This window comes from Colobus angolensis, unplaced genomic scaffold, assembly GCF_000951035.1.
Source record: "Colobus angolensis palliatus isolate OR3802 unplaced genomic scaffold, Cang.pa_1.0 Scaffold117, whole genome shotgun sequence".
Lineage (NCBI taxonomy): Eukaryota > Metazoa > Chordata > Mammalia > Primates > Cercopithecidae > Colobus > Colobus angolensis.
In genome coordinates this window covers 4,237,798-4,242,548 of record NW_012112808.1, presented here as the reverse complement: position 1 = coordinate 4,242,548, position 4,751 = coordinate 4,237,798, and the positions used below count along the sequence as shown (strand labels likewise).

The following is a 4,751-nucleotide window of genomic DNA, read 5'->3' as shown; positions in this document are numbered from 1 at the left end:
ATAAGTCGCGAGTTTTAGCTCTATAGTGTCCCGGCCTGCGAGGGTGACACCGACCAAGTTGTTTCGTTCGGGGTTTCCATTTCCTCGTCTGCAAATCGGGGCTCCTGTTGGCTTCGATTTGCGAGAAAAGCTGTGGAGACCTAGCACTTGTAGGAAGGAGCCACAAGTGTTGGCTGTTCAGTTGGGATGCGTTTGTAGGGAAGTGCGGGACAGGGGAGGAAGGTGGGGCCTGGCTCCGGCACTGCGGCGGGCACGGGGCTGCAGAAGTCGCACAGCCAGGGTTCTACACCCGGGGCCACGTACTGGCCGCCTACTCGCAGGTCCCAAGGCCCCTGTAAACCCGAGTTTCTTATCTGTGGCCTGGAGACAGCACCACCCACTCACAGGGTAGGGAGCCACGCCGGGAAGTGCTGGGACCTTGTACAAACAGAAGGCAATTTGGCAATTACTCTGGGAGGTCAGAGGTTAGGAGAGACTGGGAAGCACCAAGGAAATGAAACTCTGAGGGACCTGGGGAGCCTCTCATGTCACTGCTCAGCTATTCCCTCTGTGTGCTGAAACCTTCAGGGTAGGGGCCATCTGGATGGCATTTTCAGAAATTTGGAGAAATAGGTCTAGTAGGGCCTCACATCTCACATTAGATACCTCTTCAGAACTGGGTGTCCCCAGAAACCCAGGACGTCTGTCCAGCACTCCCAGGAAGAACAACTGCGAATGTTACCGGGCCCTGTGCAGCTGAGCGACATTCTCCCACTGCCCCTGCCTCCCTCCTCACTCTCCTTGTTTGATTTAACTTCCTGTTAATCCGACACCTAGAGAAATCTGTGACCCTGCAGCATGCCACTTACTGTGTGATGTCTTGACTCGTTTATGAACTTGCCAAAGGTCACTCCCACTATGATCTGCCAACCTCTTTCCCTTCCAGAAAGAAGCTTCCGGTTCTGAAGTCCTGGAGGTGCCATTTCCCTCTCTGTTGAAGCAAAGGCGGGGGCAGACCTCCTAGTAGGTGAAGTTTTCCTTTTGCATGGAGCACCGCAAAGCCGGCTTGCAGGGCTCCTGGGCCAGTGGAGGCCTGGAGGAGGCTAAGGTTGGGGGAAGGGAGACCAGAAAGGGATCTTGGGGTTTAGAAGCAGAGGTTTAGAGCTCTAGGCACTGTAACAACTCTTACCTTTCATACTTAGGAATCTGTCTCTGAACATTTACAGAGAGATTAAGAAGTTACAGTGGTATGGTGTATGAATATTTTTTGGTGATGGGAGAGTTTTAAATAAATCTTAAATCAAGTCACATTTGAGCAAGTATGCTCTTTGCTGAAATGAGCCCTAACTCAACAGGCTGCAATAATTACATGGCACCAAACTCAGTTTAAATGGTTGAATGCCAGTGATTGGAGTATTGGTTTATTATGTAGCAGGGACACCTTTTAAAAGTGTCGGGACCCAGACTCTTCTTGTCTTTTTAGCCCTGGGAATTTTAACTAATAGATGAATGACACATAGAGGATCAACAGTTCTGTTGAGACAGCAAGTTTTTCTTTGCTAAAACCTTGTTTCAGGAGAAACAAAAATAATGGTCAAGTCAGAATGATGAAGGCAGGGACTGTGCTGTCCATCTGTGCATGCTGAGCCTGCAGTGGTTAAGACCTGGCCTATAACATCATAAATATTATCACTTCAGGTGACAGCCGTAACATGTTAAACTATTCCCAGCTGTCTCATCGGATAAATGAAGCTGAGTCCAACTTGGTTTTTAAGGTTCGCTTTTTAGAATCAGATTCCACAACTGTGGTTTACATTTAGGCCTTACAATAACTCTGTTCTAGAGGGTGGGAATGGTTGTCACCCATTCAGTGGATGAGAAGGTGGAGGCCCTGCCGGTCAGGAGGTTGTCAGGCCAGTTCCTATTGCCTAGTTGTTAGGCAGTGTGGGCCCAGCCTTCCAAATGTTCCCTCCTGGCCGTGCACCTCCACCTTCCTGGGGCAGTAATTACCCAAGGGAAGACACAGAACTTGAAGATCAAAATTAAGAGCTTCAGTGGCAGGAAGATGGGGAGGCATTTGAAAATCTGGCAACGCAGAAGGTGTTTTCCATTTCATCTTTTTCACCAAGGGTCTCCTGTGTGGTGGGCGTTCAAACACTGCAAGTGAGACCTAGTTCTTGCCTGAAAAAGCCACTGTCTAGAACTGTGTTGTCCAATACAGTAGCCACAAGTAGCAATTTAAGTTTAAAACAGTTCAAATTAAGTAAAATTAAACATTCAATATCTGAGTCAAATTAGCCACACTTCAGGTGCTCGGTAGTCACAAGTCGGTCAGTGTGGGTGTAGATGGTTGCCACCATCACAGAAAGTTCTACTGGACAAGCGCTGGTCTAGAGGTAGCTGATGTTCTCTAAACATTCATGTCTCTGTTCCTCTTGATCATGTGGTAATATGTGGAACCACACGAAATTGCCCATTCTGTAGGTCAAAACCAGTTGACTAGTGGCAGTTGATGCACTTCATCTGATAAGATCTCACCCTGAGAAAGCATTAGTCCCGCCTCTTAGCGTGCATTGTAAACTGCTTTCCAAGAAAAAGGAGTGGGAGGGGGGCTGCACAGATAGTGGCCCTGTCCTGGAGAGATTTTTTTACCCAATGCCCTCAGCATCAAAATGGTGACTTGTAACAAAGACAGAAAATAAATAGATATTAAGTAGAAAGTGATGGCTTGTAAGGGAAGGTAGAGGTTTAATTCTAAGTGACAGTGCCTAGGCAAGGAGGCACTCTAACTTAGCATATAGAAAATTAGTTCAGGGGCCTCCTAGGAGACTGTTTTCTTAGGCAGACAAATTCTGGCCAAGTCTCCTGAAGCAGACAACCAGACTCCCCCAAAACCAGACATATCTGTGTGTCCTTTATGTGCATTCAGTAACATATGTCTTCCACCCATAAACAGTGGGCAGCAACTTTAACTTATCAAAAACATTTTGTGATTTCTAACTTAGATTTTTTTGGCAAGACTAGAATACCTGTCCAGTCCCAAAACCTTTTCAGTTCCAAAGTATTGGAGTTCCAGTGTTCTTGGTGTATCATAAATTGGTTCCTACACTGGTGACTATTTACACAGCTCTGTTATTCTCCATTTAACTTTTTTTTCTTCTTTTTGAGATGAAGTTTCGCTCTTGTTGCCCAGGCTGGAGTCTAATGGCGTGATCTCGGTTTACCGCAACCTTCCACCTCCCGGGTTCAAGCGATTCTCCTGCCTCAGCCTCCTGAGTAGCTGGGATTACAGGCATGCTCAGCTCATTTTGTATTTTTAGTGGAGATGGGGTTTCACCATGTTGGTCAGGCTGGTCTAGAACTCCTGACCTCAGGTGATCTGCCCTCCTCAGCCTCCCAAAGTGCTGGGATTGTAGGCATGAACCACCGTGCCCGGCCTCCATATAACTTTGAAAGGATAATTGGGCAGTATTGGGGAAGAATTTTTGAATTCTTGGTTGTACTTCTGGACTCATCTTAGTATTAGTACTCTGTAAAGAATAACATAAAACCAAAGTTTAACTTTAAAGGAAGAAGCTGAATGATGGACAGCTACTTGATCTCTTTCTGGTCAGAAAGGAGGCCCACTGAGACTACTGGAAGTTACCGACTATTTATAGTGATAATGAATATTTGCTGACTCAAAAGTTGGAATAAAAGACCATCTTGAATTCAAATCTTTAATTCTCTACCCCGGGCAAGGTATAAGCAAACAAGGTCTGTTAGGCTGTCTTGAGAGGAATTCCACACTGGTGCCCTGTGTGAACTGAACCTGGCCTCCACATGCAGTTTGTTTCACTGACCTCATGTTATTAAGCAACTGAGTCACCTTTGAAAACTGGAAATTTTTTGTTTTTGTTTTTTTCATTAAAATCTATATTTGTTTGGGCTCGGCACAGCGACTCATCCCTGTAATCCCAGCACTTTGTGAGGCCAAGGCGGGTGGATCATTTGAGCCCAGGAGTTTGATACCAGCCTGGGCAACATGGCAAAACCCCATCTCTATAAAGAATACAAAAATTAGCCAGGCATGGTGGCATGTGCCTGTAGTCCCGGCTACTCAGGTGGCTGAGGCGGGAGGATCATTTGAACCTGGAAGGTGGACGTTGCAGTGAGCCAAGATCACACTACTACACTCCAGCCTAGGCGACAGTGAGACTGTCTCAAAATAAAAAAAACAAAATCTAGATTTTTGGGTTCTCTGGGAGAAAAATGGGAATTTCTGGCTATACCAGGTTGACTTTCTTGTGTGGCAGCCATGGACTGTGGTTGTCCTCTCTGGGCGGGGCCTGTGCTCTCAGCGCCCAGCATCCTATCCCAATTTATGTGACGTGCTTGGGTATTGGCAGTCCCTCAGGGGCTGGGGGCTGTTCGGTGTGACCGGACTAGTCATCAGCATGTCCCATGGAGCTGCTGTGTGGAGCAGTGGGAGAAGCACTGGTTGGGTGTTCTAATCCCTGGAAAAAGTGAGTGACTTTGGACACGACTTCTCTTCCCTGGGCTTCAGTTTCCTCCTCCTATAAAATGAAACTAGGCTGGCTAGCTCCACCTTTCAGGCTGCAAACCTCGGTTTATCCTTAACTCCTCACCGTCTCATACCTGTACCCTGTACACAGCAGGTCCCATCAGCTCTACCTTCTGGACAGAGCAAGAGTGACCGTTCTCACCACTTCTGCCTTCTCCCTGGTCCAAACAGCTCTTACCTTTTGATTTTTTGTTTCTGAGAGGGTCTT

General features: G+C 46.9%; 1 protein-coding gene across 3 annotated transcripts in view; it reads left to right on the top strand.

Moving 5' to 3' along the window:
• Positions 1 to 920: 920 nt before the first annotated feature.
• The window catches only part of RRBP1 (ribosome binding protein 1), a 67,197-nt gene continuing 63,366 nt past the window's right edge, over positions 921 to 4,751 (top strand). For all 3 annotated transcript variants that reach the window (XM_011962842.1, XM_011962832.1, XM_011962824.1), the window contains exon 1: positions 921 to 1,002. The gene's annotated coding sequence lies outside the window, so the exon portion shown is untranslated. The remainder of the gene's footprint in view (positions 1,003 to 4,751) is intronic.